The following is a 15,560-nucleotide window of genomic DNA, read 5'->3' on the forward strand; positions in this document are numbered from 1 at the left end:
CCAGGGACCTCGACTCGAGTGGCCTGGGTGGGCAGAATCGGAACTTGCTCTCCACCTGTATGCTTCCAGCACGCTCTAGCTCAGTGGTTTCCAAATACTGGTGGGCAAAAATCAAGTGGGGGCTTAGTTAAACTGGCATCACTTCCCAGAAAGCCATTTCAGCAGGACCCAGATGAGGTCCACATAAACTGCATTTTTAACACATCTCTCTGGCTGAAGTTGTATGACCAGTGAATCCTGGTATCCACGGTGATGGCCCTGCTGGACAAGAGGCCAGTGTTTGTCAAATTTAAGTAGACACTTTAAATTCTAAACCAATATCAAGATTCCTCTGCTAGAGGATGTACTGCTAAATAACAGTATTTGTGATTAAGAATTAGCAAATGTAGGCTTAGTTCATGAACTCTTTCCATAGAATGCAAAGATAGCACACAAACACATAACATTAAAAAATCTACATCATCATCATCATAGAAATTACTTATTATTTGCCAAATATTGTTTTGAGTATGTGTGTAAACGCACACACCCAAGTTTTTTAGTAAAAAAGTCACAAAGGGAAAACACTTCCTTCAAGATACACAGAGCAAGGTCCATATGGAGAAACGAACAGAAGTTACTGAGAAACAGAGAAAAGATTTGAACAGCAGAAAAAAATCTGCCTATGTCTAAATAGGAAGATGGTTATTATAAAAATGGAAATTCTCCCCCAATTACTGTACATATGCCTAAAAATAAGGTGAGATTATTTTCCCTGAAAGAAATTATTCCTCATAAAAGAGGAAGCCATTTTATATTTGAATCCTTACTAAATATTTCATACTGTCCGAGCCTATCTCTATTTTTATTTCAAACTTCTTTGGGGGAAGACACATTCTCCTCAAACAATATACATCAATGTTGGTTTTACATACATTCTAGCGGGTACCCAACGGAGCTATCAACATAACAAAGGAAACTTTTTTTAAGGAGGTAAATTTAGTCATTTTTTCTGGGGTAATAATTCCACAATACAAGTATCAGACATCCTTTAAAATAAGGATTTATTAAATAACATTTAATAAATGTTCCTGTGGCAGTGGTTAAGAATACATGTTCAGGGATTTTTTTTAAAAGAGAAAAGAATATTATTTCCATTACATAAATGGACTCCCTGGCTTGGCACAAAGTTTCCCAGTGGCATCCTCATAAACCGATCTAAGAACTGTTCATCAAGCGTGCTGAGTAAACTCGGTGGGGACAGTTAGCATCCGAGCGGTGACACAAGTTTAGACACTGAACATGCAAGTGGAGAGTTAACATTGTTCCTCAGCATGTGAGAGTATAAAGAGCTGTTTCAAAATTAATGTATCACTTTAAGTACTGATTCAAATAAGTGTGTATCTAAATCTACATATAAAATGCTGTGAATGCTAATTTCATTTTCATCCTTAAAATTGGTAAGTACAAGCTTATAGGAAGGGCTTCCCTGATAGCTCAGCTGGTAGAGAATCTGCCTGCAATGCGGGAGACCTGGGTTCGATCCCTGGGTTGGGAAGATCCCCTGGAGAAGGGAAAGGCTGCTGCTGCTAAGTCGCTTCAGTCGTGTCCAACTCTGTGCGACCCTTAGACGGCAGCCCACCAAGCTGCCACATCCCTGGGATTCTCCAGGCAAGAACACTGGAGTGGGTTGCCATTTCCTTCTCCAATGCATGAAAGTGAAAAGTGAAAGTGAAGTCGCTCAGTCGTGTCCAACTCTTAGCGACCCCATGGACTGCAGCCCACCAGGCTCCTCTGTCCATGGGATCTTCCAGGCAAGAGTACTGGAGTAGGTTGCCATTGCCTTCTCCGAGGAAAAGGCTACCCACTCCAGTATTCTGGCCTGGTTCATGGACTGTCTAGTTCATGAGGTCACAAAGAGTCAGACACAACTGAGCCACTTTCACTTTCGTAAGCTTACAGAAGCCTTTTTGGGATAAGTTTCTGATTCATCAAAAGATATGGGCCTTAGACGTATTCTATTTGGGTTTCTCTTATATTCAGGCACAAATATGGGTTGTTCAACACAAATTCAACTAAAGTAGGTATTTTTCCATAGAAACTGACAGCAAGTTACAAAGGACATCTGGAATCTCAGGAGATATTAGGATGGATCCTCCGTGAATGTGATCCTGCACAGGAACGTCTTCCTCCAGCTTCATCTGCCCTCGAGACACGGTCTCTCCCAGACTCTCCCCCATGACTGGCCTCTTTATCACAAGACCCAGCAGGCAGTTATGGAAAGCACTCTGGGAGGGGGATGCAAATGGTGACTTACTCATTCCACGAACAAATGATCCAGGATCCAGCCTGTGCCCGACTCTCTCTCCAGTGCTCAGAGAAGCTCCAGCCAGAGCTTGGGTGAGGCCAGTTGCACAGACCTCACAGCACCATGCCTGGAGAGTTATTCCCAGACACGAGAGTGCTGTTCCCACAATACCATACAGAGAATGGACTTGTGACACTAGCTACAGATTTGACCATAAGCTGAAATCAGATATATCCACCAAAGAGCAGACAGTGAAATATTTCTCTCACTGATTCTCAAACTTTAAAATCCTCAGGGATGACAGTGACAGAGGTCAGGCAGAACGTAACTGTAAGTAGCGAGGAGGGAGAACACTAGGAGGGCTACATGCCAAGGGAGTGGCCATCTCGTTTGGGAATGTCTCAACACAGGTGAATTTTAAAATGAATAAATAAATAAAAGTAAAGAGGGTGAGAACCTTACCATGTGCTAAAATGTGTTTTAATTACCTAATAACTAAATCAATGTGTAAGTGGCCTAAAAGTAGGCAAAGAAACAGGATGAAACAGACACCACAGAGATAAGACCTATAAAGAATGAGCATTTGGTGAAGGATTAGGGAAGGCACTACACAGTGAAAGGTTCCAGGACAATGGATTAGACGCTCAAATACGAGTTCATTTACACACTATCCTGACAGTAAAGAGTCAGACTCAACTATCCTGACTCAATAGTACGTATATAAATATTCATTTATATCCTGAATACATATCCTGCCCCACAGAGAGTCGGACACGGCTGAGCGACTGAACTGCACCTGGCAGTAGGCTGTGGCTCCTTGTCTGGCAGAAACGAGTAACAGGAAGAGCAGAGGGGGCCGCGGGAATCAGCCTTCTCTCGGGCTCCAGCACGCATCTAAATGTCGACCCGCCGTGCCTGTGTTCAGCTTAGGCTAAGCAGCCTAAGACTGGAGATCTGGCTTTCCTAACCATACAAGGTCCCACCTATTGGATGGCTAAGTCTTTTCAATCACAGGCTAAAAGCAGATGTTACTGCTATCAGACAGGCCAGTGTCAGCCTCAGTTTGGGACTCTCTCTTTCCTGTAGACCGTAACATACTGAATTTTTCCTACCAGGTTTTTGCTGCTTGCCTTCCCAGTGTACGTCCTAAGTCTCAATATTCACAAGATGTGTTTAACTATCTGTTTTACCTATTTTACGTATATTTCTATTCTGCTGGAATTCTGGGTTTTGTTTTTTTCCTTTGCCTATGCTTTACCTTGAATGAGAATTAACTTCCCTCATAGCTCACTTGATAAAGAATCTGCCTGCAATGCAGGAGACCTGGGTTCGATCCCTGGGTTGGGAAGAGCCCTAGAGAAGGAAATGGCAACCCACTCCAGTATTCTTGCCTGGAGAATCTCATGGACAGAGGAGCCTGGAGGGCTACTATCCATGGGGTCACAAGAGCCGGGCATGCTTAGCGACTAAACCACCACCACCAGAATTAGTTACTAGCAGTGAAAAACGTAACAGTTGATCAAGATAGGAGTTTAAGAAAAGTTTAGAAGAAATGGTATTGTATATCTGATAAAACATTACTATTCTAATTCAGGTAACACTTTCAGACTGCATCAAAATACAAAATTATTTGGCATTGTATACCTCTAATCCCTGCTGGCTCACATGGTAAAAAATCTGCCTACAATGCAGGAGACCTGAGTTGGGTCCCTGTGTTGGAATGATTGCCTGGGGAAGGACTGGCAACTCACTACAGTATTCTTGCCTAGAAAATTCTATGGACAAAGGAGCCTAGCAGGCTACAACCTAGTCCATGGAGTAGCAAAGAGTCAGACATAACTGAGCGACTAACACTTCCACTTTTTTTCATCTTGGCCTAATTTAACTCAATATGAGAGGTAATAAAGGAAGTGAAGTCTTCTTAGTAAATTACTTCTTAGTAAATGAGAATGTCAATCAATAACAATTGTTTTGCAAAGTAATTTAACAATATTAATTAAAATTTAAAACTCTCATATTCTTTAGTAATCTCTAAACATCTATATTTTAAAAATAGGATACTGGAGAAAGTACCAGTGACCATCTAAGACACCTTAGTGAACATCTTAGAACATCTAAGACACTCAACAGTGTAGTCAACAATGTAACAACTGGACTAGGGAAATCTGGGGAAGATGAAGAATTAAACTTTTTTTTTTTTTTTTACTAGAATGAACAAGCCTAAGTGAATCCTACATAATGTCCACTAATTAAAGCATCTTGCATATTCAGTACTCAACAAGTATACATGAACATTATCTTCTTCAAGAAAATTCTAGAAGAATGATCAACCATGTGAGGCAGACACTAGAAAGAGAGCAAAGAAAGCAAACACACTCACTTCTCAGGGTTTTTCACCCAGAAGGCAGGCTGGTGAAAGCCTCAGGCCTGAAGGTGCAGCAGGGGAAGAGAGCCAGGGGGACGGTGGGAGGCCCTCCACTGGCCCGCTGGTCCCCTCCCTGTAAACTTTTACTTGAAAGGCACCAATCCACAACCTATAAGCCCTGTGGAATCCAATATAATATCTCCCTCTTCTCCCCAAAGAGAGGACTGAGACTTGCGTTTAGAAACCTGGGAAGGCTGAGCCACAGGTATAGCTGGAAACCATCACAGCCTCCAAGTTTCTGGCAAGCACGAGAGCCGAGACACAATGGGACTTCAAACACTGCCATGGCAGGCTGAGCCCCTAACAACCCCAGAAATACCTGAGGACACTGCTCCCCAGAAGGTGGGAGGCTCCTCCTGAGGGGTCCAAATTGACACAGAAGGAACATCAGAAAGGAGAGAAGGTTCAGGTGACCGGAGGGGAGACACCCAGGAGAGGTCTAGGAAGTGCTAGAAAAAATGAGAATGTCTAAGGCGAGAGCCTGCGGCATGGGGCAGAAGGAGAAAAAAAAAAAATCATCCCAAGAAGTCTTCAGAGAGATCATGGAATGGCTACCTGAGTGAGGTGGGACCACATGTTGAATCCCTCGGGAAAACAGCAAAGTTGCAGGGCGGGCGGGGCGTCCACAAGGCAGCAAGGAAACACAGAGAGCCTCCCCACCTCCCCATCCCATCATCTCCTGCAGTGGGAGGATAGAAAGGGAACATATTCTAACGCATTAAAAAGGTTAGGAGGAGAATCACAAGGAGAAAGATAATAATAGTCTCATTAACAATTGGACAAGTAGTGAAAACGCCCAAGAAACAAGCAGCCACGAGGCAGACGAGAATGCATCGGAGACTTCACATTGATCCAGAGGGATTAACAGTCATTAAAGCTTGGAAACAACCAATCAGAACCAGTAAAGTTCAGAAGGGATGGAGCTATGGTAACTCAAACCTGTGATGTATCACTGAATTATCTGGTAACTGAGTTCTTGAAACATTAGTCTGAATTTGCACTGAATGGGTTGGGAATCTTCATCAACATATTCGGTGAATAGAAACTTCAGCTTCTGAAGAAATGGGTAAACTGCAATTATTGAAAATATATCTCACAAAGTAGAAGACATGGAAAGTCACCCTGACAAAAGCAAAAGAGGAAGTGAACCAATCACAGGATGAGAGCTCAGACGGTGTACAGAATTTAATTTTCAACTTCTACAAGTGTGATCTGGAATATCTTGGATTGTGAGAAGAATTTTTGATGAAGTTCCTATTTTAATTGGATAAATTTATGCTCTGACTGGGACAGAATGAAACAAGGCGGCCTATGATTTTCCAGCATATAAATTTGGTAAAATATTCAAAAGAACCACAAATAGAATCAACTGATTTAAAGAGTTTTTTTCCTTGTAAAGAATTTTCTTAAAGATTGATGATCTGAATAGAGGCTTAAAAGGCAATATCTGGAAAATATTTTGGTAAAATAATTATAAACTTAATATTTTTAAGTATTAAAAATATATACCTGAAAGGAATAGTTTCTCAAAAATACCTGGGTATACAGAGAAAAGCGAGTAAAGGTTTCAAAAAAATAGAAAATTATTAACCATGAAGTAAAAATTTGAATATTTCAGTAAACGTAACTAATGACACAAGTGAAAGTCACTCGTGTCTGACTCTTTGCAACCTCATGGACTATACAGTCCATGGAATTCTCTAGGCCAGAAAACTGCAGTAGGCAGCCTTTCCCTTCTGCAGGGGATCTTCCCAACCCAGGGATCAAACCCAGGCCTCCTGCATTGCAGGCGGATTCTTTCTGTCTGAGCACCAGCGAAGCCCTGATACTATCATACTGAAGAAAAGTAACTTATTTCTTTAAAATATCAGTGACAGGCCATTATAAACAAATGTAGATAAAAAAAGATTTTGTGAATATTACCAAGACTATTACTCTGTGTTACATTTTAGTGCTGATAATAAATAAAAGATTTTAAACATTTGCTTTAATATATGTAATGTTGCTACAGATTTAAGGCTTGCATCCTCTCAAAATTGGTATGTTGAAATCTAATCCTTAATGGGATACTATTAGGAGCTGGAGGCCTTTGGGAAGTGCTTGAATCTTGAAGGAGGAGCCCACGTGATGGAATTAGTGATCATACAAAGGAGACCCCAGAGAGCACTCTCATGCCTTCCCTCACAGGAAGACATGGTGAGAAGCGTCACCTACAAGCCAGAAGCTCACCCTCACCAGACGCCCAATTTCCGACTTCCCAGACTCCAGAACCAAAAAGGAGACCCCAGAACCAAAAACATAAACTTTGTTGATTATGAACTGCCCAGTTTATGCCATTTTAAAATAATGGCTAGGACAAATATGATGAATATATTGTATAAATACTATTTTATTTTTTAGAAATAATTTTAATTTTAAAAATCATTTTGAACAGAACATTCCATAAGCTCACCAATATGATAAAATTGAGTTACACATGAATAAACAGCTTTAAAATTCACATAATGTTACTTTTTGGTGACATCTTTCACTTTCACACTGTCCCAGTTTGGAAAATAAGTTGTACAGCCACCTTGATCTTTAAGCTGTGGTGAGTAAGATGGTGTAGTACTAGATGAAAGAGAATCACAAAGACCAGTGGGGAGAATGGGAGGAACAGAAGCAGAAAGGGATCCTTCTTATATGGATGCCTCACTTAAGAGAGACCCAGCATGTAAGACAGAGGAAAATTTCTCAATAAACATTGTGATAATTGATATCAATAAATGGCTATGGGATAACTGCACTAACGATAAGAGTGAAAGTTAACTCTAACTTTACAAAAAATAAACTCCAAATTGATTAAAATCAAGAGGGAAAATTATAAAACTAAGAATACAGGGAAATAACTTCCTTACTTAAAGATAGGAAGTAATTGTTTAAGCAAGACACAGGAAACACCACTCATAAATTGCATTATTTAGGCACTGAGGAATTACCAATAGTATCATAATCTGTAAAGACTACTTAAATTAGTAAAGAGAGAGACAATACATAAAACCCAACGAAATAAAGACATAAAACCTGATGAAATAAAGACTTAAAACCCAACAAAAATGTGAAAGACAATAAAGAAGTACTTCAGGAAAAAGGAAATTTACATGCTTAATAGACATGTTAACAGGTGTGCTTAACTTTACTAACAAGAGATACACCAGGAACAATCACAATTTGATTCAATTATATGTCAACAGACTAACAGTGGGTTTTTTTTTTTTTAATCTTTTTTAATCTGACAATACTGAGTGGAAAGGAGATGTAATACAATGGGAATTTTCATACATTTCTGGCAGGAATATATAATACAAATACTCTGTGTAACAGTCTGGCCTTATCTTCTAAATGCAAAAATATGTACGTCCCAGGACCCACACATTCAGTTTCAGTTCAGTGTATGTCTGAGAGAAATGCATGCTCTTCATATGGCCATAGATATGTGATCGCCACAGTTTTTTTTTTTGGTAGTTGCCTGAGACTGGAAAACATAAAACATCCTCTCACATCATAATGAAAAAATAAAGTTTGGTCTGTCCATATATATTGTCATTTATAATACATAAATGACAAAGAATAAACCACAACTATGATCAATGCTTTGCATGAATCTTACAAATATAATACAGAGCCAAAGAAGACAGTTAAAATATTGTCTACTGTCTGAATCTGTTTACGTAAAACTCAAAATCAGAGATGGATACAGAAGGCAAAACTAGAAAGAAAACTAGAAAGTGGTTATCTCCAGAGGGAAGGGAGGAGGGGCCACTCACCCCAGTTCTCAGTTCAACATGAGCTCTCACCGCATCGAGAGGTAGGCTTGGAACCCAAGCCTTCTCAGTCAGCATCACATCTGATTCTAGGGAGTGATTCAAACAAACAAGTGAAAGTGAAAGTGAAGTCGCTAAGTCCTGTCCAACTCTTCGCAACCCCATGGACTGTAGCCCACCAGGCTCCTCTGGCCATGGGATTTTCCAGGCAAGAATACTGAAGTGGTTGCCATTTCCTTCTCCAGGGGATCTTCCCAACGCAGGGATCGAACCCAGGTCTCCCTCGCTGCAGGCTGACACTTTACTGTCTAAGCCACTAGGGAAATAAAAAATAAACAGGCCTGAGCCAAAAGAGCCACCGAGCTTCAGTCATAGGATTTTTCCAACTTCTGGGAAGAGAGAAGAGTACTTAAGCACAGACCTGTTGGTGGTCCGACTGCCACAGCAAGAAGCAAGTCTGTTCCAGGAAGGCAAAGGAAAGGAAAGCAAAGCAGAGCGAAGCAGTTGAAGAAGGGGGACTCTGTGCTCAGGAGATCACAGCGATTTTTGAATCTGCATTGGACAAAATAAAACCAGTTCTTACAACTGACTGTTGCTTGAGCCAGGAAGCTGACTCTGTTTAGAACAGTTCGGATGGACTTTTCTGTCCCTTGCAGCTAACAGATCTGACATTCCATTAAGTCACCAAAACGTCACTCCCCACAATTTTACCTTTCAGTATATGCATCTGACTGCCTCTCACACTTGTGTGTGCTACACAATTAATTAAATACAATCCAAATACAGCTGAGCCTTGAACAACACTGTTTTGAACTGTGCAGGTCTATTTACATGTGGGTCTTTTTCAATAGTAAATATTACAGTACTACATGAGTTCTTTTTTCCTTCTAGAATTTATTCCACTGTTACTAGAAGTCTGTTAGGAGTCAGATGGTAATTTCAAATGGGTTCAACACTGCCTTTTTGTGACCCGCGCCATACACCTGAACTTCCCAGGCAGTGCTAGCGGTAAAGAATCTGTCTGCCAATGCAGGAGACTTAAGGGATACAGGTTCGATCCCTAGGTTGGGAAGATCCCCTGGAGGAGGGTATGGCAACCCACTCCAGCATTCCTGCCTAAAGAATCCCATGGGCAGAGGAGCCTGGCGGGCGATAGTCCAGGGGGTCACAAAGAGTCGGACACCACTGAAATGACTTAGCATGCCACACATCAGAAACAAATCACTGGTCTCCAGCCAGAGTCTGAGCAGGGCCAGCAGCAGTGGAGGGCATCCTCTTGACTCCAGGATTTCCACTGGGGCTGAGCCACCTGAATCACCTCCAGCTTCGGGATCCCAAGTTGGTGCCATGGATGAACACTGCTGAATCTTGCCTTCTACCATTCAGTGCTGCCTCCCACCCTCATTTCTCCTGAATTAGATTCAACGATCACAAGGAGGCAGGAGTGTTCTTTACTGTCTCCTGGAAGTCTCTTTTGTTTGGGGGGTAGTTTAAATACTTGATTTAGTTTGCTTCCCCCTAAGCAGGGATGATTCTCTCAGCTCTGCACGATAGCAGAAGTATTCGCTGCAGTTTTTGCTGTGGAAGAAAACTGACACCAAAATTCTGGGCAGCTGTGCATCACTTCATACTAACTCAAGTGCACTGCGTCAGCTTAGAAACAGAGGAGTTTGAGAGCGTGCGACGGATACCGTACTTAATGCCAGGCCCTGCCAACATTCCATTTACAGCTGTCACCTCTCCTGTCTGAGGCCTGTCACTCCTCTAAAATTCCAGTGACATACTGTAACGCCAACTCAAAATTCTCCACTCCTGTTTCTGGCACCGTATATCCGACAAATGTCTCTAGATTCTGGCAACATCAGGAGTTCAGAACTGCGCTTGAGAGTCCATGGCAGCTAACCAGCCTCGAAGGTCTCCTAAATCAAGAAAAGGACTTTCATCACGCGACATGAATCTTCCACTGACATTTTTTTTTCATGGCTAAACATCTAAATCCCATTTCTTGATAAAAATTTACATTTCCAAAGCCGGTTACTCTCCAGTTTTCACATTTTTCCTGTCACCACATGGCTTCTTAGCCTTTCTCAGTCTAGCAGACTCACACCAGCCTCCAGGGCCAGGCCCTCCACCTGAAACACTATGTCTTAAAATGTACAGCTCACAAAAGTTCCAATTGAGATCTCTCAGAGAAGCTTCCATAACATCACCGCCTCCGAGGTGGTGTATAAATCGCAAGTCTTGCCTGATCTGTCTCAAACTGACTGCTTCACATCCAAGGATTTAACAGGAACAGTGAGAATCCATTCTCAATTCAAGTCTGAAGGACAGTTTAATCTAAAACATACTAGGTACTTCATCTCAGGACAAAAATCCCATGTGAAAGAGTACACGTCACTAAAGACTGCCACGTACTTCAAGACTGGACAAACTTAGCTCCCAAGCTGTCTCCAGAGCTTTTCTGAACCCCTTAAACTTCTTTTATTTTTTTAAGAAAATTTAACCTTGTTTTTCTGTCTGCTCTGCTTCTATTCATGTGCCCCGGCTTCACTTCTTACTTTCTTTCTTTAAAAATTAATTAATTATTTTTCGCCATGCTTTGCAGCTTGCAGGATATTAGGTCCCCGACCAGGGATCGAACCCAGGGCCCAGCAGTGAAAGCACCGAGTCCCAACCCTGGGACCACCACGGAATTTCCCCAGTGGCATTTTTGCTCAGCCTACCCAGGTCTCAATCAGTGTGTGCTTTCACAGTCATACTTTGGATACTCTCTGTTCCTGAGCAAGTAAAAGTTTACAGGGAGGGGACCAGCGGGCCAGTGGAGGGCCTCCCACTGTCCCCCTGGCTCTCTTCCCCTGCTGCACCTTCATGCCTGAGGCTTTCACCATCCTGCCTTCTGGGTGAAAAACCCTGAGAAGTGAGTGTGTTTGTTCCCCTTGCTCTTTCAGCTGTCTGCCGCACATAGTTGGTCATCCTTCTAGAATTTTCTTAAAGAAGATAATGCTCATTCATACCTGTTGAGCAGTGAATACACAAGATGCTTTGATTAGTGGGCATTATGTAGGATTCACTTATTTAGGAATACACTCATTTTAGTTAAAAAAAAAGCAGTGCTTAATTCTTCATCTTCCCCTAATTTCCCAGTCCAACTGCTACATTACTGACTGTACTGCTGAGTATCTTAGATGTTCTACTCTTATGTCACTGGTACTTTCTCCAGTATCCTAGATGCTTAAATACCCGGATCCAGCTCTCTCAGTGAGCTCAGGACACAACGACTCTACAACCTTACCCTACATGCAATTCATTTTTTCTTTTAGTGTTTTCAGTTTACAGCAAAAGAAGCAGGATTGTGTTCTATTAAAGATTTATGCTTTCTAAATTTAAATTTGCCTTTTCTACCATTTTAAATATTTTATTCATCCTGATTCACTTTCAATCACAATTCTCAAAGTGAGGATATATTTTAATTTTTCTATTTAACCTGCTAGTTCTTCCAACTCCAATTTCTTAATAGAGGGACCATATTCCACAAGGATCCCCAAAATAAACAGTAATTGTCCCAATCACATACTAATCTCTCTTCTTGAGCTGCAACTGCCTTCATACCATCTTTGAATATTACCCTATCTTGCCAGGGGTTTTTTAACAGTGAGCAAAAATGGTTTCTTTCAAGTTATGGGTGGTTGTATAAATTTAAAAAACCTTTCTGAAGACTAGTCTGGCAATATATGTCACAATGTAAAATTAGTACAACATGTTAGTTGAAAATGGTCTTTTTCCATGAAAGAGTCTGAAGGAAATATTCCTAGAAGAAAAAAAATATGCATATGGATATTACTTGCAATTTTCAGAAAATAGTAAAGATAAAGAGCATGATCTAATCATCTATCAAAAAAGAGACTGGCTACGAAAATTATGATGTGTACATATACACCAGAATCAACTTTGATCAATTTATTGATATGCTTTCAAGTCTTACATTTCTTGCGATCCTGGGTAACAGATATTTTTCATATGTTGGATAACCACTACCGAGTCTCCTGGATATTTCTGGCAGATAACAACTGGCTTCCTTGACAGAAATCAAACCGTCCTTTTGCAAACAGCATAATCAAGAGGCATGTAAGACAGTCTTGGAGAGTTGAGCGGAACTCTTCTGTGCTTGGTGTACACATGACACTGCCCTGCACATCCCTCTAGTTATTGCTGCTGATGTTCACAAAGTCCTTGCTTCCCATTCCTGGATTTCTAGCTCCCATTTAATGCATATTTTTCATGAATGCACAGAGTAGGTGATCAAGTGTATCTGTTTAATAGAAAGTCAACTGACATATCTCTGTTCTACTTCTATCCATTCATTCCTGAAAACTTTTTCTGAATGAGTCTAGTTAAATATATACTTCTTCTTTTGCTTTATTTCAAACTTCTGTCAGCTGCCATGGCCCATTATATTTGCTCTATAAAATAGTTTCCACACATTATTTTCTGCTGCAGGCACAAATGAGGATATTCTCATGCATCACACATTTCCATGATATACCCAGAATTTCTGTATTCAATCTCGATAACTTTGTTGGAAAATCAACATACATTTTTTTTGCCACAAATTCTGAAGAACAGTAGTATCCATCCGAAGTATCTGACTACATATTCTAATTTTTTAGTTATGCACATATTTCTATATGCTGTGTAAACTGCTTCTTTCTCTTCATATAGACAATTTCAAATGCAAATTAGTGAGAATATCGGTATTTGATGGAAAAGTTTGCATCTGTCTATACACACACACACGTATGCTGTGCTAAGTCACTTTAGTCATGTCCAACTCTTTGCAAGCCCACGGACTGTAGCCTGCCAGGCTCCTGTGTCCATGGGATTCTTCATGAAAGAATACTAGAGTGGGTTACCATGCCCTCCTCCAATAATATTTAAAAGAGGCTTACTCCTTGGAAGGAAAGTTATGACCAACCTAGATAGCATATTCAAAAGCAGAGATATTACTTTGCCAACAAAGGTCCATCTAGTCAAGGCTATGGTTTTTCCTGTGGTCATGTATGGATGTGAGAGTTGGACTGTGAAGAAAGCTGAGCACCGAAGAACTGATGCTTTTGAACTGTGGTGTTGTAGAAGACTCTTGAGAGTCCCTTGGACTGCAAGGAGATCCAACCAGTCCATTCTAAAGGAAATCAGTCCTGGGTGTTCACTGGAAGGACTGATGCTGAAGCTGAAACTCCAGTACTTTGGCCACCTCATGCGAAGAGTTGACTCATTGGAAAAGACTCTGATGCTGGGAGGGATAGGGGGCAGGAGGAGAAGGGGACAACGGAAGATGAGATGGCTGGATGGCATCACCGACTTGATGGATGCGACTCTGAGTGAACTCTAGGAGTTGGTGATGGACAGGGAGGCCTGGCGTACTGCAGTTCATGGGATAGCAAAGAGTCGGACACGACTGAGCAACTGAACTGAACTGAACTGATGTGCAAATAATTTACAATACTCAGTAGTGATTTTGTTGTCCATACATGTGATAGCGAGAATGTTTTGATTCTATTTTCTCTCCCTCTGAGGACAGGAGTATGGCAGCACAGGCAGAAGCCTTTAGGGAAGGAATTCACAGCAACATGTGCAGACCAAGGAGTAAGACATATAAGAAATATATTCTAACTGCTCTCCACACCCCACCTGGCCCCAAATCTATACGGCTATGCCCCAACACGAGAGGGGTTATTTCAAGGGTACTGTGTTTAAGCAGAATGAGTTTTGAATTAAACATTAAGTTGAATAATAGAAAAAGTTATGTCTTTTTTGTACACCTGAAAATTACATACTGAGATGTTTATCTTCTCCATGCATTCAATAACTGATCAAGACACAGGCGTGCCCTGACGCATTGCTAGGAAAAGCTGTTCTAGTAGGAAATGAGAGCAGTCAGAATCCGATGCTCTTTCAGTAAAACGTCTGCTTCACCTGCTGTGTTTTACCATTCTTAGCAGAGTTTCCAATCGAAACGGCTCATGTTCAGCTTTAAATAACAAAAAAAAATGAATTGGGGTCATGTCTACACTCATAATACTTGTTTAAGAGGCTCTTCTTTCTTAATCAGATTTAATGACGGCAACATAGTCTACCATCAGGACTCTGGGTAAGTGCCTTGATCAAACTCAATTTTAAAGGGCTCTTGGATGTTCATCAGCAGACGAATGGATAAAGAAGTTGTGGTACACATACACAATGGAATATTACTCAGCTATTTTTTTAAAAAGCATGCATTTGAGTGAGTTCTAATGAGGTGGATGAAACGTGAGCCTATTATTCAGAGTGAAGAAAGTCAGGAAGAGAAACACCAGTACAGTATATTAACATATATATATGGAATTAAGAAAGACGGTAACAACAATCCTATAGGCAAAGCAGCAAAAGAGACACAGATGTAAAGAGCAGACTTTTGGACTCTGTGGGAGAAGGCGAGGTGGGATGATTTGAGAGACTAGCACTGAAACATGTCTACTACCATATGTAAAACAGGTGAGCAGTGAAAGTTGGATGCATCAAGCAGGGCACCCAAAGCCAGTGCTCTGGGACAACCCTGAGGGGTGGGGTGGGAAGGGAGGGGGGAGGCGGCTCAGGATGGGGGGACACATGTGCACCTGTGGCTGATTCAGGTTGATGTATGGCAAAAAAACACCACAATACTGTAAAGTAACTATCCTCCAATTAAAATAGATCAATTTAAAAAATAATAAAGGGCTTTTAGGTCATGTCTACATTATGAATAAGATCAATTAATGGGTCAGAAAGAGCAAGTGATGCACTGGAAAGAGATGAATCATTAGTAAATGATAAGTAATGTTTTTACCGACATTCGGGGTAGTTCAGGTGACTGGGTCGAGATAACAATGAAGTGCATTTAAAGCCACACAGATGAACACAGCTACTGAAATAGAAGGAACAATAGACTGGAATCTATTTTAACAAGTTGATTGTTTATATAATAGGATACGTTGGTACATATTATTTATTAGAGAAATAATTATGAAAT

The sequence above is a fragment of the Ovis aries genome, chromosome 10 (genome assembly GCF_016772045.2).
Source record: "Ovis aries strain OAR_USU_Benz2616 breed Rambouillet chromosome 10, ARS-UI_Ramb_v3.0, whole genome shotgun sequence".
Taxonomy (NCBI): Eukaryota; Metazoa; Chordata; class Mammalia; order Artiodactyla; family Bovidae; genus Ovis; species Ovis aries.